Below are 25,648 nucleotides of genomic sequence, written 5' to 3' on the forward strand. Positions count from 1 at the left end.
CTTGTCAGTTTGTTTAATATTTCACATAAATCAAATAAAATGTAGTGATTCTACAACCTTTTCTTTGAGAAAGCTCTTACCTGAATCCTTACTTGCCAAGTTAACCCTGAGCAGGGTGACCCCAAGTGCGATGAAAGTATTAGGAAAATGTGATATGATATTGTCAATCCCAATGCCATGATAGCAGTATGAGAATAGCATTTTAAATATATGCATTGTGCATAGTGCTATTTTAGGAAAATACAATAATGCATCACCCCCCCGCCCCAGTGAAGGATATATTGCTACTTCCTGTCCTACATCTTGAACTTTGATCACCTTTCAAAGGCGAGGGCTTCTTCCCCTCAGATATTTGCAGTCTTAAGTTAAGCTGCTGAATTAGCTTGTGGTCAGAATAAAAAGATGAAAGAATTAAGTTATATTTTGAACTGTGGGACACTATTGTTCTTTCCATCCTCACTGTTAGCAGGAACATGCATTGGCTTTTGCAAATCATAGTGAAATTTTGAAATAATTGCAATTTACTCTATTAGATGGACTAGTGAGAGGTGCTGGAGAATGCTTATCTACGCACATGCACAAAACATTACATGATTGCACTATTCTTTCATGTAGAAAACATTTCATTTATGCTCAATGTGCACAGAAACACTTAAGAATATGGCAAAGTGTGAGTATGAGGGCTATTAAAAGATCAGCTCAATATCTTCTTGCTGAAAACTCACTGTGGTGTTGGCCTTGACATGACCTATAGAATTTTGTGTTGGCAGGAAACCAACTTTGAAATTTGTTCTGTAGCAAATCATTGTGGCAATATACTTCCAGGAATTAAATCCTTTACATTGCATGGCAGTGTTGCCAGAGAGCGTGTAGGGTCTCTTCTGATAGGAACCATGAAGGAGGCTTTGGCCAGAAATTCGAAGCCATATGTTAGTCCTGTCAAAAATGATATGGATCTGCTTACAAAAACCTTGCTCAGTGGCTTTGCCAGGAACCCTGTGGCCGTGTCCTGCCGGAAAGCCATTGCATGCATTATCACTGCCAGAAATTGATGCTGCCCTGGGATAATCTAACAGCACTAAAAACTCAACCTCTGGGTTTCGACTGCCAGACTTTAACTATTAACAGAGCCTGTGAGTGTATTACAGGGAAATAAGGCCTATTTGCCCTCTCTTGGGGTGAGGGTGGGCAATCCTGTTGGCTTCAAATACTTGAAGTTAATTAGCTCTTTGGAAAGGATTCCTGGCTGAGATTATATTAGTATTTGTTTCCTGATGTTAATGAACTTTAGCTAATATTTTCCCAAGAACGGACTTGACTGGTAGTTTTATTTATATAGGAAAAATAGACAGATAAAGGTAAAACTCCATATATTTTGTTTGTAGTAGAGTAGCTAGTATATTCTAAAGTATTCTAAATATCAACTTAATGTTTGCTGTACAAAAGCTAGAATAACAGGAGTCCCCAGCTTTGATAATTGTGGCAAAAAACCAGTTGGTGACAAATGATTCCCATATTCTGAAGTGTAGTCAGTATTACACATGGACATTTTACTTTGAGATGAATAATATCATAGTGAAAAACGCTCCAAGTAAGCCCATTTATATATTTGGCATATTTGGGATTCAAATTAAAAAAAAAAAAAAACATTTCAATTTTGAATTAATGAGCATGTTTACCAAAGTTTTGTAAAACTGTGCTACACAAAGTATGGTCCATGGGCTGATGCCAGTTTCTGAACTGTTTTTAATTGGTCCACAAACAGATAAGTACAGAAAATCAGGGTAAGTGCTTAGAAAATTTACAGCGATTTGATATTGCTGAAAAATGTCTTTGTATTTTGTAAAATGTCAGTCTGCATTAGATTGGAAATTGAAAAACAAAATCTTGATACCACAGATAGTTTGAAGAGAACCTAGAGATGGCAAAATAGTCACCACTTCCTCATCCTCTCATAATTAGAAGTCACAGACTTGATCTAACCATTCCTTTATCACTGTTCATGCAGGTTTTACCCATCATTTTTTCTATTATTAGAAACTCTGTTCTACAATCTTTGTACAGTAATGTTTGGATACTTTGAAATTTCTGTAGAGAAATGTTAATGGGTCAGTCAGTGACTCCAATGTCAGCCACTTCTTACTTAGATCCATTCTGGAGAACTCAAACCAGGAGATTATTTTATAGAAAATGTGGAGTTCTTATATATAAGTTCCCTTACCTACATGGCTGACCCCAGTTGAAGAACTAATATGTAATTTATCTTATGAATAATGATATAAATTAATTCACAAAACTTACTTTGACCCTCCGTGTCATCAAGGTAAAATGATGTCAAGCTCATGGTCACATGGTTTTAATGAGAATCAGGCCCCATAGTTTCTGTATCACCCACTATCTTTACCACTCATATTCTTAAACAATCTGGGTTTCAAATCCTGCTGCTGGCCCCCCCCCCCAGGCCATTTATAGTCTATTTTGTTTTCAAAATTAGGTATCCTTAAGTATCTAGTACACCTTTATACCTCTAGTTTTTACCCAATAGCCACTTTTAGAGAACCCAGCATTAGCTGGATCCTGCATGGGCCCTGGGATTACAGCAGGAAAAATGGTGGGGAACATCTCTGCTGTCAGGAAACTCATTATGTGATAACGGATAAAAATGCACAGGATAAAATGTTAACAACTACACATATTATTATACAAAGGACAAAAGGAATAAAAGAGATTAACTGAGCTTTAGTGTAAGTAATGGAATAATATGTAGCTATTTAACATGGGGACATATACCTGTATTTCCAGAACATACTGTTTGGAGAAAATCGGGTTAACATATATTAAAAAGTAAAAATATATTCTTGCAGGGTGCCTGAATGGTCAGTTGGTTGAGTGTCTGATTCTTCATTTTGGCTCAGGTCATGATCCCAGGATGGTGGGAGTGAGCCCTGCACTGGGTTCTGTACTGAGCATGGACCTTGCTAAAGAGTGTCTCTCTCTTTCTCTCTCCACCTATCTCTTGGGGTGCCTGGGTGGCTCAGTCAGTTAAGTACCTGACTTGATTTCGGCTCAGGTCATGATCTCATGGTTTGTGAGTTCCAGCCATGGGACAAGCCCCTTCAACCCCAGTGTCAAATCTGGAGTAGGCTCTGTGCTGACAGGGCAGAGCCTGCTTGAGACTCTGTCTCCTTCTTTGCTCCTTCCCTGCTCTCACGTTCTAAGCTTAAAAAAAATAAGATTCTCTCTCTCTCCCTCTGCCCCTCTCCTTGACTTGTGCTCTCTCTCTCTAAAAATAAAATTACATATATACATATATATATATATATATATGTATATATACACACACATATATATTTATATTCTTGCAATTCTATGTGTATCAGTGCAGAGAAAATAATATTTGGAGGGAAATTCACTAAAATGCTAGCTATGTAGTAATCTGTGTGGAAGAGCTTTGGAGTTATTTTTCTTTTATTCTTTGTAATTTGCTGAAGTGTTTTTTTTTTTTTAATATTTTACTGGAAGCCTTATGAATTCTACAAAAGAATATGTGTTAGTTAATTTTTAATTGAATACTTTCTGTCTAATTTTTGTTCTTTGTCTTTTAGTTGTGCTTTTGATGATGAAAGATTTTAATTTACCAATATTTTCCTTTATAATTTCTACCTTGGATGTCATGTATAGAAAGTCTCTATTAATATTTGTATTTTATTTAAATTTTTGTTTCCACATTTTTACTATTAATTCTTTCATTATTTTGAAATTTATTGTGATACATAAAGTAAAGTAAAATCTTCTTTCCCCCTCCATAGAATTGGCCAATTATCTTGACACCACTTTTGGAGTAATTTTAGTATTTACAGCTAACTTAAAATACCGCCCTATCCATAGACTAAATAATTGCATACTCTGGTTTATTTCAAGGCTTCCAGTTTGATATACTTATCTGTTTGCCCATAATATAATCTGTGGTAAGTATCATACTATTCAAATTATTTTGACTGTAGAGATAATTTTATATTCTTTAATATTAACCTCCATGTAATCTTTGTATTTCTTTTCAATTATTTATTTTTCAAATTCAAACATGAATACTTTTTTCTGGAATAAATAAATTATAAAAATTATTTGAGAGAGAATTACCATGTAATTTTGCATTGAATTTACATAAAATAATTTTGTAAAATTTTATTAAAAATGCATAATTAGTATTTTGACTTGAATTGACTTAAGCTCAATTAATTTAGGAATTACTGTCATATTTGTATTATTCAATCTTTCTATTCAACACTAAATTCATGCAATATCCTTTTTTCTTGAAATCAATGAAGTATTATAATTCTTTCTATATATGTCTCACATGTTTACTATTATGATTTTCCTATGTGTTTTACATTTCTTGTAATTGTGCGTCATATATTTGTTTTCTATCAGCTATCTATTGTATAAATATCTATTGTTATTGGGTGCACAATCTTTTAAAGTTATCTGTCAGCAGTTAGATGACAATGATATGCCAGCTAAATTTGAAGTGACTGAACTTTTCATATTTTTCTGAGCTGTGGGAAAGTTCATATAGTAAAACCTCTACTCCTTCTTCTTTTTCTTTTATCTTTCTCCAATATGAACATCTTTTCCCTTAAAAGTTGGTATCTGGCCATCTCCTTTTCTGCTCTTTTCCTCAAGCTTTAGATGTGTGGTTTCATATTTGATCTATTGTTCTTTCATTCCTACAGCCATCTTATCTCTCCACACGAATCCAGAGAAAAAACTCTGTTTCCCCTTTGAACATTGGATTTAAAAATTAGATAAACCATTATTAGCACAACCTCACAGCATGGGACTGGATGAGAAGCTCCATATTTAATAGATAAGTGCAAATTAGTTCAGAGCCTTAAGAACAGGTCTCCAAAACATTGAAAATTTTAAGACACATTATTTTAGGCTTAAATTTAATTGTTTTAATACAAGCCCCAACTCCATCTACTATTGAGATATAGTAGTATAGCCAAAGAACCCACATGGAATAGACTTATATACCATTTCCAAATAGTTTATGTTTATTTCCTCAAATATGTGATATATGTAATGACAGCCTTTTTCAAATGCAGTGTAGAGTTCTAGCAATTCCAGAATCTATATAGTTGGAAATCAAGTGATTCAGTTTTGCTTTGTATTCTTACTTTTTGAAAATCAAGTGATTTGGTTTTACCTTGTGTTACTACTTTTATTAAATAATTATTTTTGAGTCCTCTCTTTATGCCAAGAATTGTTTTTATCACTAAAGATATCATGATGACCACACCAAAATATTGGCCTGGTTCAGTTTGTACTTGGAGGGTGGATCATAATTACATAAATACATACATATTTTGGATCATGAGTATCTCTACACTAATAAAACAGGGCAATTAGTTTAAAGAGTGATCAGTGGTGGAGTGTTGCTACTTTAGCTAAGATTGGCATAGGATAAGATGAGGAGCTAAGATTGTTTCTGAGAAGGTGGAACTTAGGGTAAATGTTGAAAGGAAGGCAGGCGTGCCAAGAGTATTCCAGACAGAGGATAGAGTAAATGCAAAAAACTGAAGTCACATCTAAGGTTGGCCTCCTCTAGGAACTGGAATAGAAGCTTGTCTTTATAGAGCACAAGGAACAGGGGGAAACTGACAAGAGCTCACAGAAGCTAGCCTGGAGACTTGTCTATTGTGTAGGATAGCACTGAACGTAAATGTTGGTTTCCCTCACAAATACCATGCTCCTTCAATCACAGTACCCTGTTGCCTACCTAGTAAATGGTAAATGCCCAATAAATATGACTTCAAATAAATATAGTTTCTCAAAAGGAGACCATATCTTTAATTATAGCTATTGTTCTAAAATATAAACATAGATAAAGGAAAACTGAAAGTCAGTTATGAGTGTTGTTTTCTTCTGTGCAGCAAAATATATGTCTCAGAAGCTGATGTTTTCCCCTTTTCTTTTCTCACAAATTCTAGAAAATGAAATATAATTAACTCTCGATAAGAGTTTTCCATTTGGCTGGGAGAAAATACTGACAAACAAAATTAAATTTCCTTTAAAAATTAATTGTTTCATAAAGAATAACCTAAACATTATGGAGTGTTCTTATTTCCAAGAATAATGAGTCACATTTTTATTCTGTTAAAAACTACCGAACAACTGTAGTGTTTTGAAATTTCAAGAACATCATTTGTATTCAATTTATGACTTTTTTCACCCTACTCTCATATGAATGGGGTGGTTTTTTTTTTTCTTCTTTACTTCTCAGTCTGAGTCTTCTCATGCATTGCATACTTTATCTCTTTCTGCTTATCCTTACTAAGGGAATGTTTTTATCACAACTACCGTCATAACCCTCACCACATCCATGGCTCCTACTTGTTTCTATGGCAGGCTGGTAAGCAGTTCTTACACACTAGCTGTGCCAACTGTTTTACCACTGAAATACTCTTACCTGGTTTGCTAAAACACAGTTTCCCTGAAACTCCCCACATGGCTTCTGATGCCCCAGCCTCTCTCTTGAACTGCCTCAATCTCCACCATCGCAAAGGCCAATGCCAGGCCCCCAAGATCCTGCACTATCATCAAAGTCTGAATCTGTTCTGAATGACTGGTGCCTATGATGTGCTGATTACAAAATACTTTAAATATTACCCCTGCTTTTACGAATTAAGCATTCACATTAGTAAGCAATGAGCTATGCACTTTAACTGTATATTATCTTATTAGGAGAAAAAAAATCAACATCCCTGTGTAGTTGGTGTTATCTCCATTTTACAGATGGGAAAACTAAAGCTTAAAGGATATTAAGTGGCTTCCCCAAGAACATATTGCCGGTACTGGCTTGGCTAAAATTAACCCAGGACTGTCTGATTTGAGCTCTTGCATTATCAACATAGTCCTGTGTCTCTCTTGAACTGGAAGTTATGTGGGTACTTGTGTTGCATGCATATATCCTTTTTCATCTGAGATTAAAGGAAAAATCCAAATATTTTTACCAGCCTGAAATCTACTGGATTTGGGAGGGATTTTCTGGGGAAGGCTGATATCTGCAGAGCATAACACTTCATGATTAGCCCTCAAGGTCTATTGGCAAAATACTTACTTCCATTTGGAGCTCTATTTAGAGATTTTAATGCTTACTGAAGAAATATTGCCACTAAGGAAACAATAACATTTCCCCTGAATTAAAAGCTGAGTAAGACTGTCACCTGGCCATTTTGTTCTTTTCATGTCAGTTGATCAATATTACCACCCCCCCCCCCAAAAAAAAAGTGTTATGATGTCCAGGTAATAGATCTGAAATATCAAGGATTAATTGGATTTCTGTTAGGCTACCATGCTGGGGTCAAGGAGGAGTACAAATGACACCCTTGGGATTCCCTAAAGTACATGTTTTTACTACTAGGTTCAAGAGTAACGAATAATGAGGCACCTGGGTGGGCTCAGTTGTTTAGGCCTTTGACTCTTGATTTCAGCTCAGGTCATGATCTCACAGTTTGTGAGTTTGAGTCCCGTGTCAGGCTCCACGCTGACAGTGTGCAGCCTGCTTGGAATTCTCTGTCTCCCTCTCTTTGTCCCTCCCCCACTAAGTAAATAAACACTTTAGAAAGATAAATTAAAAAAAAAAGAGTAACAAGTTCCAAGAACACTGAAACCTTGCACAGGCCTCCAAAACGTTGAATCACAGGGTTTGGATCTGTTAGAAATGGCGTGTGTGTACCATCCCACTGTGGGCAGACTGCTGACCATTTGAAGAGCTGGATGAGAATAAAAGTAACCTTTAGCTATTACTAGAGAAGGGAAATAGTAAATCCATTTCATAGCTACTTGCAGAATTAAGTCAAAGAATTAATGTATCATATATATGTGTTTTCTTCCTTCGCATGGACATGTATGGGTGTGTGTGTGTGTGTGTGTGTGTGTGTGTTGGGAGACAGAGAGAATATTTCTTTTTTTTCCCCTATATTGTTGAATATAATAGGTTTGGCTACTTTTATGACTTAGTAGTTTGCCTATATATAGATGGTATTCAGGCAGAAGTAAAGAAACACTATTATCAATAGATCTTGTTGACATAGTACATAACATGACTTTGGACGTCTCCTTACAAGGTTATGAGGTGAGAGGTTTTGCTTGCGATATGTGATAGTTGCATTATGATAGGCAAGACCATTGTTTCAAAATGCAAGAAACATATATATTGAGGTGCACAACCAAAATTTTAGATCATAGGTAATAATAATTTTTACCAGTCCATTATTGAAATATCATCGCATACTTGGGAACTTCCTCTGTGTTTGTCTTCATAGGAACCGAATCCTCTGTTTCCTATAGGAACTGAGAAGTCAGCCTCCCTTGCAACAAAAGGACAGATAAAGGATTTACGCCCTAACATTTAAGCTCACACACTCTGACCTTGAAATGGGAGTTAGTAATACACAGAAGTGGGAACACTGTAGACTCAGTTTTGGTGATGGTGGTGTTGGCAGCAATATCAGTTTTCCAGTACACATGGTATTCTATATTTTGCACATCGGCATTAAGGTAGCAAACTAGAACATCCTGCATTCAGTAACAATGGGGACGGATAGACGTCATAGTGTATAGTTGCCCTTGATTCCAACTGTTTCCAAAGTGTGATCTCAAGGATGCCTGGTCATTCTGTGTGTGTGACTTAATATCCTTTCCATAAACTCCAGGTTTTTCTATTGCTTGCAGTTAAAAACTGTAGATGATTTGTCAGATTTCCCTATTGTAGCTGGTCATTTCAGTACAGATGTGGCAAGATGATGTCATATTCGGCACATAGACTCTGATTTTCATCGTGGACAGGGAGCTCCTGTTATTTTCTAACTTTGAATTTTTATTGGAATTCCAAATACATCATTAATGAATTCTCTAGAGAAATATGACAGCCTCCAGCTAAAGTTGAAAAGTCAATTCTGATCAAATGAAACCAGTCAGACTGTTGCTTTATTCTATTTTTTCCTAGTGACCATAAATGTTTAAGGCTCTTTCCCCCTTAATTTAAATTCCCTAATTTAGTTTCAAATAATATCCTGGTGAAAACAATTTTTATTCTTATATAGTTGAGGCTTTCTGTTATAATGAAACTGATTTTCAGTGTGTGCAGTATGCAGAAGTTTCCAATTAATGAGATTAAGGAATCTGAGCTTTCACCTCTTTCTCTTAACTAGATTTCACAATGATTTTTAAAGGTTAACTCATCACTGCTTCAGGGATCCATGTTTTAGGTCTATTGTCGTCTCATTACTGAAGTAGATTTCATTATATCCAGACTCATTATGAGTTCCAAAATACTATGCTGTCTTCAATTCCTTCTTTAACATCTGGAGTTCTATAATTGTTCATTAAACAGCCACCTCTGAAAAGCTTGCACTTTATTAAGTAGCATATTAATCTGCTTGCTTGGGGCTCTGAAAAATAGTATGTTAATATCTGTTGACCTTGCTTTTCCTGTTGTATATTTTCAGCAATTTGCACCCACAATGATGACATGGTCGTCGCATTCTGTTATTGTTTTTATATCAGAGATCTCTTTACTGGAAAAATGTTTGCTATTCATCACTTGATTTTTTTTTCATTTTTCTTAAAAGAAATGCCAGCTTCTTATTTGGAGCACTAAGACATTTTTAGTAGTGCCCTAAGAAAATTATTTTCAATGTCTTTCCCCAAGGATTTAGTGGCTGGCTTGTACCATGCTCTGATGAAATATTTACCTGGAATATGTCTTTTTTTTTAAACTGGAATAAGAAGGGGGTCAATTGTAAGAATACGTAATTTAAAAGCCATCTCCTTTTGTTGTCATTAGTTTTTATTACAAAATGACACATATTTATTTAAAAGAACTAAATCAGAAAAATGCAAATAAACAAATTGAAGAAAATAAAATCATCCACAATTCTCTGAGTGATAGCAAGAAGTAGTATTTTGGTTTCTCTCTATCCTTCACCTAATCATAGACTTGTTCATTCACTCAACAAATGTTTGGAGTGAACTCTGTCTCTTTCTCTGTCTCTCAATAATAAATAAACGTTAAAATTTTTTTTAAAAAAACAACTCTGTCCTTTACAGGATAATGTATTTGAGAAACAGATACACAAATACACAAACACACACACAACCTCTTAATACATATTCTGTTAACATCATGCATGTTCAGCATTTTTCAATTCATAAAATATTTAAAACATGTTTTTAAAATTGAAGTAAAATATAAGCACCTGGAAAATCAACCATTGAAGAGCGTATGATTCAGTGGTACTTGATCCTTTCACAGTATTGTGCAACCACCGTCTCTGTCTTATTCCAAAGCGTTTTTATCACCTCAAAAGAAAACCCGACTATCAATCAAGCAGTCGTTTCCTATTCACCACTGGAACACAACTTACCTAATTTCTGACTTGATATTTCTGAATACTCTTAATACTTCAATGGAATTATACAATATGTGACGTCTGTCTCTGACTTCTTTTTCTTCCAAACAACATAATGCTTTTGAGGTATACATCCAAGTATTAACACATATCATTACTTCATTCTTTTTGTGCTGAAAACATTCCATTGTGTGTGTGTGTGTGTGTGTATTCAATAGATAATGGGTATTTAGGTTGTTTCCACTTTTTAGTTACTATAAATAATGCTGCTATGAACATTTATATGCAAGTAAACATTTGCGTACCTATTTTATTTTTAAGGATATATATCTAGGAGGAGAATTGCTGGGTCATATAGTAAATCTATATGTACCTTTTTGAGGAACTGCCAAACTGTTTTGTTAGTGGCTGCACTATTTTATATACATGTCAGCAATGTGCAAAACTTTTGATCTCTCTCTATCTTTGTGAACACTTGCTATTTTCAATTTTAAAAATTATACTTATCCTAGTGAGTGAAGCAATATCTCATTGTGATTTGATTTGCATTTCCCTATGATGACTAATATTGAACATTTTTTCATGTGTTACTGGCTATTGTATATTTTCTTTGGAGAAATGTCTATGTAAGTCCTTTGCCCATTTTTGAGCTGATTGTCTTTTTTGTTGTTGAGTTATAAGAGTTCTTTTTGTACTCCAGATACTAGACCTTTATCAGATACGTGATTTGCAAATATTTCCTCTTATTCTGTAGGTTGTCTTTTGACTTTCTTAATAAAGTTGTTTGATGCATAAAAATTTTTAATTTTGATTAAGTCCAATTTTTTTGTTTTTTGTTTTTTTTTGCCCAGGCTTTGGTGTCATATCTAAGAATCCATTGCCAAATCCAGGGACAAGAAGGTTTACCCCTATGTTCTCTTCTAAGAGTTTTATAGTTTTATCCCTTACATTTAGGTATTTTATCCATTTTGAGAGAATTTTTTGTATATGCTGTAAAGTAGGAATCCAACTTCATTCTTATTTATCTTGGAAACTCTTACTATTCCCTTCAGTTTTTGAAGGGGAGTTTTGCTGAGTATAGAAATCTTGGCTGACAGTGTATTCTTTCAGCAGTTTAAGACTGCCGGCTCACTTTCTTCTGTTAATCTTACAGAGGACCACTTGGCTATGATGAGTCACTTCTCTCCTGCTGCTTTTAGGATTCTCATTTTGTCTTTGGTTTTGGCAATCTGATTTTGATGTGTTTTGGTGTGGATCTTTTTTAGTTTATTCTTGTTGGAATTTGTTGAGCTTCCGTGATGTGAGAGTTATCCAATATGGGGAGTTTTCAGTCATTATTTCTTCAAATATTCTCTCTGCCTCTTTCTCTCCCCTCTCTTTCTGGGACTGCCATTACATATATGTTAGGATGACTGATTATGTTCCACAGGTCTTAGGCTCTATTCATTTTTCTTTCTTTTTTTTATCTGTTACTCAGACTAGATATTTTCAATTGACTTATTTTCAAGTTTGCTGACTCTTTCTTTTGCTTGCTCAAATCTGCTATTAAAACCACCCCATGAGTTGCTCATTTCAGTTATTATAGCTTTCAGTTCCAGAGTTTGTTTGGTTCCTTTTTAAAAAAATGTTTTATTGTAGTACAATACATATAACATAACATTAACCATCTTAACCATTTTTAAGTGTACAGTTCAGTGGTATTAAGTGCATTCATAATGTTGTACAATAATCACCACCATACATCTAAGTCATTCTTCCATCTTATCAAACTGAAATTCTATATCCATTAAAAAATAACTCCCCATGATCTCCTCATTCCATTAGTTATCTCTATGATTGTGGGTACTCCAAGTATAAGTGTAATCACACTTATGCGTTTCTTTTTGTGATTAGCTTATTTCAGTTAGCATAATGTCTTCAAGTTTCACCCGTGGTATAGCATGTCAGAATTTTCTTCCTTTTTCTGGCTGAATAATAGTCTATTGTATGTATAGACCACATTTTGCTTATCCATTCATCCATCAATGGGTATATGAATTGCTTCCATATTTTAGCAACTATGAATGTTGCTATGGAAATGTTTGTACAAATATCTACTCGAGACCCTGATTTTAATTCTTTTGGGTATATAGCCAGAAGGTAATTTTTAGATCTTATGGCAATTCTATTTTTAATTTTTGAAATAACTGTCATACTGTTTTCTACAGTGGCTATACTATTTTACATTTCTGCCAACAGTGCCAATGATTTCCATTTCTGTACATCCTTGCCAACACGTTATTTTATCTTATCTGATTTTATTTTATTTATTTAAATTTTTATAGTAGCCATCACAATGGGTATGAGGTAATACTTCATTGCATGTCTGATTTGCATTGTCCTAATGATTAGTGATGTTGAGCATCTTTTCATGTGTTTATTGGACATGTGTCTATCTTTTTTGGAGAAATGTATATTCAAGTCCTTTGATCATTTTTTTAATTGGGTGGTTTTATTGTTGACTTTTAGGAGTTTTATATATATTATGGATATTAATCCCTTATCAGATACAAGATTTATAAATATTTTCTCACATTCTGAGAGTTGCCTTTTTGCTCTGTTCATACTGTCTTTTGATGCACAAAATTTTAAAGGTTTCATGAATTCCAAATTGTCTATTTTCCTGTTGTTGCCTGGGTCTTTCATGCCATATCCAAAAAGTGTTGCTAAATCTAATGTTGTGAAGCTTTTGCCCTATGTTTCCTTCTAAAAGTTTTATAGTTTTAGTTCTTAGATTTAGACCTTTGATTTATTTTAAATTAATTTTTGTATATAATATTAGATAAGGGTCCAACTTCATTTTTTGTTTATGGATATCCAGTTTTCTTACTTCCATTTGTTAAAAAGACTGCTTTCTCCCATTGAATGGTCTTAATGCCCTTATCAAATACCATTTGACCATATATACATGAGTTTATTTCTAGGCTTTCCATTCTATTAAATTTCCCAGTATACCTGTCTTTATGCCAATGCCACACTGTTTTTATCACCTTAGCTTTGTAGTAGGTGTTGAAATCAGGAAATATGAGTCCTCCAGCTTTGTTTTTTTCTTTTCAAGATTGTTTTGGTTATTCAGGGTCTATTGAGGTTTCATATAAATTTTAGGATGAGTTTTTCTATTTCTGCAAAACAAAACAAAACAAAAACAAACAAACAAAATATATCATTGGGATTTAGACAGGAATTGCATTGATTCTGTAAATCTCTTTGTGCAGTATCAACATTTTAACAATATTAATCTTCCAATCTGTGAACATGAGATGTTCATAGATGTCTTCTTTAATTTCTTTCAGCAGTGTTTTATAGTGAAAATTTAGGGTCTTCTCAGGTCTTTCATTGAGCATGTATCTTGACCTGGAATATACGTAACTTTAAAATTCTATAGTATACATGCATACTTTGGAATTAAAAAACAAAACAAAACACCTCTCTCCCCAACTTTTACTCCTAGGATTTATATGTTTCATTGTTTGTTGTAACTATAATCTTTAGCTACAGGCCACAGCAAGTTGTTCACTTGTATTACAATGTCTTTGTGGAATGTCTACCACTTTTCCAGATTGTGTGAGTTCTATGTGAGGCAAAATTAAGTCATACATTTTGTGTCAATCTTCAGGTAGCTCCCAGACAGGTTAGAACACGTAGATATGGTTCTTTGAGAATAAGGTATGCCTGCCCACCGTGGAACCACAGAGGATTCCACGCAGCAAGCAGGCTGCCATGTTCGGGACTGCCACCACCAAGGAGGGAATGGTACAAATGCAAGCAAAAGCGCCACAACTTTTTATGGTTTTTAAGTTATACTCTTGTTGATTTAGTGTTGATTTGATTGCTGTACGCCTTTGACTATTTTCCACAGTTCTGACACAGTTGATTCTGATAATTTTTGCTTGATTTTTCAATGTTCCTGTGGGTGGACAGACTCTTGGAGTTACCTATTGTGCCAGTTTTGCTGATGTCCTCATCTAAAATATTCTTTTTGATAACTGCAATTATCTCTCCAATGGATATTTGGACTATGGTGTAAGTAATAGGTGGTTAATTTCTCCTTATTTAGGTAGTTTCTAATTTTTTGAAAACAGCATGGGGAAGCTCTTCTAACCTATCCAGATTAACATATCTGGATTCAAAAGTTTACTCTTTCATTCTGTTTAAGGGCTTTTTTTGTTTGTTTGTTTGTTTGTTTTTTGAAGTGTTTAGACTACCGTCTTTTTTCCTGGATAAAGGGGGATGATCATTCAGACTTCATTCCATTTTTGTCAGTATTAACTAAAAAATGTATGCAAAGTGCTTAGTTCTGTGCTTAGTTCATTGTAAGTGTTCTAAAAATGGTAGTGAAAATAATTGCTTTCACACTTCTTTGCTTAGAGCTATGATTATTTCCTTAGCATGAGTTTCTAGAAGAAAAATTGCTGAAATAAGTAACATGTACATTATTTAGAATTTGAATTAATATCAACAAATTGTGCTTTGAAAGTGGTTGTGCCACTTTACTCATCTTCTGTGCAAAGATCTTATTTTTTGCTCTTTTACCAGCCCACCACCTGGCTCTGTAGTACTCACACTTGAGGAAGGATGTAAAAAAAAAATCACAATTTCCATAGATTCCTTCTGTATTCACTTGGACTTACAGTGCCATTTTAGACTACTTCTCTCTTACTTTTGCTTGGTTTAATAGTGACAATTCATTTCTGTTTCGTTGTTCCTACCCAAATGCAGAAAGTTACGAGAGCATGGATATGTGAGGAAAGAGCCTTTCCAGACTGTTATTGACAACACCTCAGAATAAGCTTGTGTTTTTCTACTTCCTGATGGTTTTAGGGCCAGTATTTCTGAGACAATAACACGTAGAGAGAGGTATTACCTATCCCTAGGAGTGACGATATAGCTGACCATCAATCTACAACACTTTTTAGGTCAATATTTCATTATAAAAATTTTTAAACATACAACCTCAGGACATTTTTGAAAGTGAAAGGAGATTATGTCTGGAAAACTGGGACACATGGTCATACTACACACATTTGATTATCTGTTTACTCTTCAGACTAAACAAGAGTCTGGCATTTGGTTGGTGGCCAGTCTCCATTTCTTTTTTTTTTTTTTGAAGGAGAGGTATATACTTTCATAATTATTTTTATTGGGAGGTGATATGAGGCTACATGACATATTCAACTGTAAGGCATCCCTCTTCTGACATACAGGACAATGTAGTGAGTTGCATCATGGTTCAACATGAACCATGCTCATTTCATGTTCATGTTGCTCATGTTCATGTTGTTCATGTTCTTGTTGCTGATTTGTGAGGATCCTTCTTTGCAGTGGCCCTCCCTTTGGAGTATCATCTCACATCTCTTCGTCTTAAGCCTGAACACATAACTTACTCTGGCCAATCAATTATTAGTGAGGTTTAAGAGAAAATATCAACACTTATTTTCCATAAATTCTTCCTGTGTTAGCTCTGACTTACATTTTTCGACATGAGATTGGTAATGTCCTAAATTAGGTCTCCTCTGTAAGCCTGAATACTGGAGTAAGACAACATGAAACAGAGTCAGAGCCAGTTTGTGATAGACATATAACTTCCAAGAGAAATACAACTTTGTTGTGAGTCCCTGAGATTTTAGTGTTGCCTGTTACAGCATCATAATTTAGCTTAAACTGACAGATAAAGTTCATCTATTCAGGAAATGGTTTACCCCTTGCTGAGAGAATAAAAATAAACGAGTATTATTCTTTTTTTGATAACTTCATTTATTTGGTCTTGTCTCCTTTTTACCTGATACCTCATTACTTTTGACCAAATCCATTTCAATTATGTATTTATCCCATATTCATTCTTTATATATGCACAGCTAAAGATAAAATGCCCTACCCATTAAAGATCTCCAGCTGTAAACTGAGTACAATTTATAAAGACCAGCTCCTTGCCTGGATTTGATGACACATGGGAAAACTTGGAGAAGGATGTCTTGTGGAAGGCCACAATTATTATCTCCAGTGGCTCCATTCAAATCAGAGATTTTAGTTCAGTCCAGATGGCCAAAGATGGAAGTTTGGAGGAAAGCTGTCATTCTAGATTTCCTAAATTTGAAGCACTAGAGAAAAATCTCTGAGATTCAAAATGTAAAAGTGAATATACTGTGGGATAAAATCATGTAGAATAAATATCTTAAATAGATTCTTAAAATTTGGAGGCAAAAATACAGGAAATCTGTTTCAAATTATAATCATCAGCTTTACTTAAAATACTGTCCAGAGATAAAATTTATCCAGACTTTATCTTAAGAGGCCTGTATTATACTTCTTACCTGTGGAATTGAACATCTCCATTCTGTCCCCTCTCACACAAGCATTCCCATGAGTGAAAGTCCTACAAAAGTCTGCACTTGCAGGTTTTAAGGTCTAAATACAGGATGAGTTACACAAGTAATGGGAGCTGATTTCTGTGACTTCTGAAAGGTCTCTCTCTCTCTCTCTCTCTCATTTTATTATTATTATTTTTTTAATCTTAAATTACCCCCTCCACAAGCTACCAGATGATGCCTGGACATATTCCATTGGAAATTTTGATGAAGTTATATGGAAAGAACACTGGATTGGAAGTTAGGTGATTGAAGTTTGAATCCTGAATCCATCCCACTTAATGTTTTTGGATTTCAGTTTTATTCTTTGTAAAATGAAGTTATTTAACTAAATTTTCATATGTTGGTCTATGTAGTAAATTCCATGTAGGACTCTGGACATATCCAACTCTTTCCTCACTGAAAACTCCAATGTTTGATTTAATTTCCATATTAGTGTTATCTTTGAGTGAGAAAAGACTTAAGGAGTCTCATCTTAACTTAATAGATGAGATCTTGCCTTGGCACGAGGGACTGGAAATTTGATAGCAGAGGAAGTTGCATAGCTCAGTCCTGGGCTAGAGGATGCTTTCCACTACCACGACTGTACCTCTGTTCTTATTAGTTTATTTCTGATAAGCTGGAGCACTGTTATTTTCTCCCACTTTCTTGTCCCTGGCTGCCAGACCAGGCTTCTTTCATGAAATACAATGCCTTTCTGGAAAAAGAAGGAGTGTAAGGAAGGCGTGTGAAACAGCAACAGACACTGGCAGCAGCAATTCTGCTGGTAACCAGGGGGAAGGAGGGGGCTGCCAGCCTGTCAGTGTTCACAGCTCCAGTGAATGGTACTGAACATATGCAAGCCTTGCACTGTTCCTTATCACTTAGAGGAGAGCTGGTGGATTAAAGTAAACTCAAGCTGTGTCTTTCAGGTAGAGGGGGATGATATTTACATAACAAAGAGCAGTGCTGGGTGCATTTCTCTGGGTTTGGAGTATGAGGTAAGGATTACTCCAAATTATCACTTTTGCCTAAACTTCTGGAAAATTGGACTGGATATTATGAGACCAAGCTTGCTGTCCTCTTAGTCCTTAGAGATTTTATTTTGTATCCCTCTAGCATAGCAATGTAGGATACAATTTATGTGAGAAAGTGTGGTTTGGGGAAGGGGGGAAGAATGCAATTAAACACAAAGCTTTTCTTGAGCATGATTTGGTGGCTTAAAATCTACAAGACCTGCTTTGAAAGACTGTCCTATTACTGACAACAAATCGTGTCTTAACCAGGCACTTCTGTTAGTAATGATTTGTCAGGCAAGGAGCTCAGAATTCTCTTAGAAGAGAGCAGTCCAAAGCCAAATCTCTCCTTCTCATCAGAGCTCTTTTATTGGAAATCTAAAGATTCATATATCTTGGAAGACCATCAGATGTGGTCTTTTCCTGAAAATATATAATGGTCAGTGTTAGCTTTGACTTTAACAAAGGAAACATTTCCAGCAGTACCCAGTAAGAATAGGATTACGCACGAATTCTTCTTTAATTGCATACAATGTCTTACAATATAGATAATTTACTATTTCATGAATAGTTAAGTAATTTCATGGAGGAAAGTTTAAATGTATTATTTAATTCAATGATATTTACTGAGTGCCATCTTTGTGCCAAGTATTATGTTTATCTTTCCATGCAGTATGGTCTGAACCACAATAGACAAAAATAGGTAATAAAATCAATAGTTAGCAATTACTTACTGAGTGCTTATTATGGGACAGGCATCTTTCTGTTTACTTATATATTTGGCATGCATTAACTCATGCGTTCTTCTCAATAACCTAATGAAGTAGGCATTATTATGATCCCCCATTTTACTCATGAGAAAACTTAGGTATAGATAATAAGTATGTTTCTTAAGATCATTCAATGAGTAAATGACAGAACCAGGATTCAAGTCAACGGTCATATTGTAAAAGGAATATTTAGAATATACACTGTGATGCATTTAGATATATCATTTCTTTCCCAGTACACTGGATCATATTTGTCCATTCTGCCCACTGGCTGTAAGGGAGTGGTTGAGATCCTGCAGGCTGGGCATACATGCTTAATTTTTAAGAGGCCAGGGCTACCTGTGGTCCACTAATCCTTGGAGTCTATAATGTTGTGACAAGCAGAGCCCACCCCCAATTGTTTCCTTGTTCCTCTTTGCCTGGCCCTTCATGATCACTAGTTTCCCTTGACTTGTCAGATAAGCAAACTTCTCACAATTTTTTCCTCTTTATATGGCTCTTTCTTTTCTATTTTTTTTTTAATTTCAGTATAGTTGACACTCCGTGTTACATTAGTTTCAGGTGTACGACATAGTGAGTCAACTTTATACATTAATGCTGTACTCACCACAATACCATCTGTCACCACACAACACTATTAAAATACCATTGATTATATTCCCTATGCTGCATATGGCTATTCTGGGGGACAGGTTAAGACTCAGATGGAAGGTTAATCTCTAGAGTCTTTAGCCCTGAAAGCAGGTGCAGATGTATTACTGAAAATGTTTTAAGTGTTGAAAATATCAATATTCTAAAATTTAAAATGTATCATGCATTTATTCTACATTAAAGGCAGGATGAATTATTTCTGAGAACCAATTCTAGAGCTTAGAACCTAATGTGTAAGGAATCCAATTAAGATTGTTAAAAATATTTCAATAGAAAAAAATTAAAATACATGAAACTTATGAAAATGACAACAAAGAACATAATTAACACATCTTTTAATATGTCATTCAAAATAATTAAAAACCCTAGGAGGAATTATAATGAGGCACTTCCCAGTGAGAGTTCTGGAGTAAAAATGGTCTTGTTTTAAATTCAGATTTCATCTCTTCCTTTCTGTATAACCACAGACAAGCTTCTTCTTGTTATGGAGGTTACTTTCATCATAAAATGGGGCCAGTGTCATGTGTTTCTCAGATTGATATTGTGAAGAATAACTAAGCTAATGCAGGTGAATTGCTCAGCACAGTACCTGGGAGCACCCAATAAAGAAATATAGAGAATTCAAGATACCACCCCAAGAACAGTGGATGAAGTCACTATAATTAATGATCACGGACATATGGCAGCTAAGGGAGGTGAAACACCATGATATTTCTAGCATAGCACTCGCCTGTTGTTTGCTGGGTATTTTCTAGCCTAATTGGATCTTAGCCCTATGTCTCTCCTCAGAAAATCCTTACACATTGAGCCAAAAATCCTGCCAATTTCTAGCTTCCTATGGTTTTTACAAGGCATGTTATCAAAATCCTAGTGCAAGTGACAAGCTTTGAACTTTAGTTCTGTCATGGGTCTACCTGAAATGAACAGTTGATTGTTTCAAACAATATTTGTATAGCCCTTTATAGCATCAAGATGATATCTGATATAATAATGCATTTGCTTCTCATTGCCCAAAGAGTCCTGTAAGGAACCCATAATCATCCATATTTTAAATAGGACATGTAAAAGAAGCTCAGTCAAACCTGGACACAGATTATTGGATTCTAAATCCTTTGCTTTTTAAACTTCAATTAGTCTATAAAGTAAATACTTTTAAAAAATCAATGTAATTTGAAATATATGGTTTAGTCAATGTGATACAACCTCAGAGAATGCTGTTAAAGCTCAGGCTGTCTGTGTTCATCACAGAACGGATTTGAAACCTCAACCACATTCAGCATGGTCCTATTGGATTTGCCTAGTATCTAAATCTGACTCATTTATTTAATTTGGGTTTGTTTCCCATCTCCTTCATAAGTAGCCTGTTGAGGGCAATTTTGGTGTAGTAGTGGTTACATCCTGCCAATGGAGTGCAGAAATACTGAGATATCATGCACAATCAATCACACAAATATAACATATGTCCATATGTCCAGGGACCAGGAGAAATCACACCACACCTTGAGCATGCCGTACATTCTCACTAAATATTTATTCTTGATTGATGAATTGCTTAAAATATGACCAGGTCACTAAGAAATCAGGCAGGGAGTCAGTCAGAATTTTAATGACCTTGGCTTTTTGCCCACTTCAATCAGAACGCATGCCCTTCTTTCCCTTCTAAAATTTAAGGTTGTGAAATACATCCTGTATCTGATTCCCTGTTTGCCTTTTTCTTTCCGTCCCTTTCCTTTCCCTTCCCCTTCCCTTCCGTCCCCTTCCCTCCCCTTCCCTTTTCTTCCCTTTTCTTCATTTCTTTTCTTGCTGATATCAAATTTATAAATAAATTTGGTTCTGTTGACTCTCAGCATATGTTATTTTAAACTATAGTACATATAAGCATTACTTTGGGGAGCTTGTTAAAAACACAAATTTCCCACCAGGTCTCACATCGGAGATCTGTGCACTTTCAGCACAAGTGCATTGTCAGATCTACACTGTAAGAAGAGATGTTATTAAGAAATCTTTACGTTTACTCTTGGAAAGGAACAGAGGGTAGTAACAACACATTGTAATGTTTGTTCTAATAAAGTGCACTCTCTTTTTTTACAGCAACTTTAACACAAAACTTATCATTATGCCAACCAGATCTTTGATGATTCCCAACACCATCAGGTGGCTTTATTAATCAATTATGGCACCACCTTTCTGATCATTTGCCCTACAAGATAGTTTTGGGGTTCATGTCAGTGATAATAATAAGCTTTGGTCATCCATCACTAATATGGAATAAGTATTAAGGCCTTTAACAAAATGAAATAAAGTTTTAATACATTAATTCTGTGTACATAGTAATGTATAATTTTATTTTAGTTTTTATGAATGTTAAAGGCATCTTTTACATAAATCACAAATAAAATCAAGACAAAAGAGGTATAAGGTATAGGAGAAAAAAGAAATAAATTTTGTAATTTATTATAATAAGGATTCTAGAAGTTGATTTTATGGAAAATGTAATGAAAAACTTAGTGATCTGCTGAAACGTTGAGTTGAATTATTTAAATATCAAATTGGAATACAGCAGCCATTAATGAGTCTCAGAATTATCATGAGATCAAATGTGAATTTGAGTTTGACTCTCAAATTTGAATATGACAAAGATCTTCTATCAGGATACTGTTCTGTCTGTTCTGATATTCATGATGGGTGATTGGATTTTTCTCTCTGCAATTTTTCTTGAATTACTTGATATGTTTCAAGTCAAGGGTTAATATACCTGTCTGTATTCTGTTACAGTCCTTTAATAGATATTTCCCTCTATCCTCTCAAGGTTGGTTGCATATGGTTTTATTATAACTCACAAATGTATTAAGCTCTCTCACCTATTAAAAGCTCTTAGTCATGAGGGCACCTGGGTGGCTCAGTCGGTTAAGCATCCAACTCATGATATCGACTCAGGTCATAATCTCACGGTTCATGGGTTTGAGCCCCAGGTTGAGCTCTGCACTGACAGCACGCAGCCTACTTGGGATTCTCTCTCTCCCTCTCTCTCTCTCTGCACCTCCCCTTCTCTCTCTTTCTCTCTCAAAATAAATAAATAAACATTAAACAACAACAACTCTGGGTTGTGTACTGTGGTTAACCACAGGTTTGTCTGTTTAACTCTGGTGCAGGAACCACTCACCACTCCTACAAGGCTGGACCATGTGTCTGCCTCACAATCCCTCTTCCTGGCTGTAGTTAATTGGTCAAGATGTAGACCCCTGAGTAATGATGAACCAATCAGTTTTTCTCTTCAATAAATTGAAATTGGGACCAAATAACTTTACTCTGTCTATGCCACCTCTTAAGGTGCATTGTTCCTTCTGTGAACTGAAGAGCAGAGAAAGTTCTGCAAAGAGAGAAGAACAAAGCAGATATGACTCCTAAACTTGTATTTCCACTTGAACCTCTTCCCCAAGCTCCAGGTTTACATAGAAAACTGATTTCCTAACACCCGGCTTAAGAGGTCCAAAAATGTTTCTAACAACATTTCTAAGCCTGGAATTCTAATCTTGCCTTTCAAAGTTTCTCTACCAGCATTATCCCATTCCAGTTAATCCCATTATCCCATGCACACTTTGTGCATCTCACACACAAAACTGAGTTATATTTTGCTCCTCTTTTATCTCATGTTCCATGATTATCAGCAAATCCTACTGACTCTTTAAAATTCATCTGAAGTCAGATCACTTCTCACCATCTTTACTCCTTACTTTCCTGATCCAAGCTCCTGCTATCCATCCCTGGGTTGTTGCAATGGCGATGTAACAGGTATCCTTGCTTCCATCTTTCACCCTCTATGGTCTATTCTCAGCAAAGCAACCAGAATAGTCCTTTCAAAATGAAAAATCCCTGTAAGTTCTCCCATCAAAGACCTGTGACACATCCCCTGTTCATTCATGGTAAATGTCTAAGTCATGTCAACTGCCTCAAAAACCCTCTTAACGAACTTGCAAACCAAAAGTCCTAATTAATACACCCAGGTACTCTGATGGCCTCACCTCAGCTTTGTAAGACTTGTTTTTCACTGGCTTTTACCATTTACAGTGACTTCAGGAAAATCTTCAAACCCATCTACATTTTAGTTTACTCATCTGTAAAATGGGACTGACATCTACTTTGCTACTTTCATAACATCCTTTTGAGGATCAAAATTAGGAATACATGCAAGAGTGCTACATATATGTAAACAATTATCACTGGGAAGTAAAATAAATCTTGTACTTTCATATCTAAATAATAGAAGGATTAGAGCGTTTAAGCAAATGCAGCTCTTAAAATGAATAATGCATATTGATTTAGTTTTCATCTTTATTAGACTATTAAATTCTCTTAAAACTATTCAAAATATATGTAAATCTGAGGGGCAGTCTGAAAGATGATTGCAGTAGAGATTGGGTATAATCAGATTAATGCATAAAATAATGTGTACAACCAGAGTCCAGTTTGTTAATTTCCTATTAAAAAAACTACTGAATAACACATAAAGGGTCTCCCTGTCAGTGTTTTATTTCCATAGACGATGAAAGGAAAGGTGACATAATCAGATGGGAATTTTCTTTTTTCCATTTAGAAACAAAATATAAGTCAGTGTACAAATTCTGATACACTTTATAGGTTTCCCTCAGATGTCTGAATTTGGAAAACCAATAAATTGTAACTCTGTCCCCACTTCTGAGTTTTGATTCAATAAGAAATATTGAATGAAGTCAAATAGATGGTGATACAGACATCATAGAACAGTACATCAAGGGGAAAAGAAGGTGACTGACATATTTGTCAATTTTTATTTGCCTAATAAGACCATGAGGAAAAAGAAAACTACACACATAAATAAAGTAGGCATTAATATAAAATTCTTTTTCGTTGACTGTTTCCCATATCTTTCCACCTCACAACTCCATGTCTCTGCATCTGGGATCATCACTTTGTACTGATGCAGCATGGCTGACACTTAATGCCTCCTCCCGTAAGGGAGCAGAATTCTTTGTGCTGTATTTATGAGTTAAGATCAATAGAGATCGACCACATCAGTAATTCATAGAATCCTACCTTTCCTATTGATTCAATGCAAATAATCAATCTTTTATGAAGTGAAGGTTCGGAAAAAGAGTCTTCTCTTCAGGAGAGAACACGGGGATTGGTCCTGGAAGGCAGGTAGGCTCATCCCTACTAGATTTGGTGAACTCAACAATATCCCCTCTTCTTATCCTTTAGAGGAGACAGACTGAGTCAGAGGTGCTATAATTAGTCACTAAAACCCAACCAAACAGGAGCCATAAGGGCATCGAAGGGAGTTGTGGATGACTAGGGAAGGCCTTGTGCTATATAACACAGGGAAAGGGCTGACCCAGTTACACCTGGAATCTGTCTGTATTCCTAATCCCTAAAAGCTTTGGATTCTCCATTCTAGTTTGGGGAATCATCTTTTTCAGCCTCCATTTCCCATGTCAACATGGATTACTAAAAAGGAAATGGTCAAGTTGATGTACCTGATTGGAACTGAGCACTTATGGAGGGTTCAAGCAAAAGAATCTTGAGAAGCAGGCAGATGGTAAAGGACAGCCACACATTACAGAGAATATTTGTCCTGCCAGGGATAGGCAACAGCTTAAAATTTTAAGCCATATTTCATATTTGCGTAAAAAATACGCTAGTGAATACAGAGGATGAACTGGGTTGCAAGAGAAGGAGTGTATAGAGCAGACCCAACAAGAAAGCTGGGGCTAATTCAGGCTGGAAATAATAAGGATCTGAACTAGGACAAGCAAGTGAGGATTTAGATGAGGAGAGATAATTGAAAAATATTTAACTAGATTTCATGATGTGAGAGGTTGGAAAGAAATAAATTGTTGTTGTGTTAAATAATAGAGTTTAGAAACTTTCTTACTCTAGGGCTGTAACACCAAAACCTAATTAAGGTCTTCCCTCTGGCACTTTAGAACTGATTTAGAAAATGTTTTCCTAAATCTAACACTTCCTCCTCCTCACCCCCCACACAGTTTCCTGACTACAGTGGCTTCAGTGTGGGGAAACTCTAATGGAGACTTCCTACCTGCCCTCCAGGGATGTCAAGCTCTGTCCACCAGCCATCTAATTAGATCCTGTCCTATTGTTTTAGGATTTTACAGCTCTGTCCCAGGGTTGTACACTTTCCACTGACTTCCCTTTTCTTGCATAAATTGGTCATCTTGATCAATCACCTGGACTGCATCACACTGTGAAGACTCCTAAATCAGTACTCTGAAATGCATCCCAATCCTGGTTTCTCGAATCAGAATTGCTTGGGGCATTTAAAATGTCTGAGAGTGCCTTAAATGTTCCATACCCTTTTTTCTACTTAGGCTTTCACTGTTTCCCTTTGTCATCATCTTTGCCCTGGGTAGTTG

The sequence above is a fragment of the Panthera onca genome, chromosome A3 (assembly GCF_046562875.1).
Source record: "Panthera onca isolate mPanOnc1 chromosome A3, mPanOnc1 haplotype 2, whole genome shotgun sequence".
NCBI classification, from domain to species: domain Eukaryota; kingdom Metazoa; phylum Chordata; class Mammalia; order Carnivora; family Felidae; genus Panthera; species Panthera onca.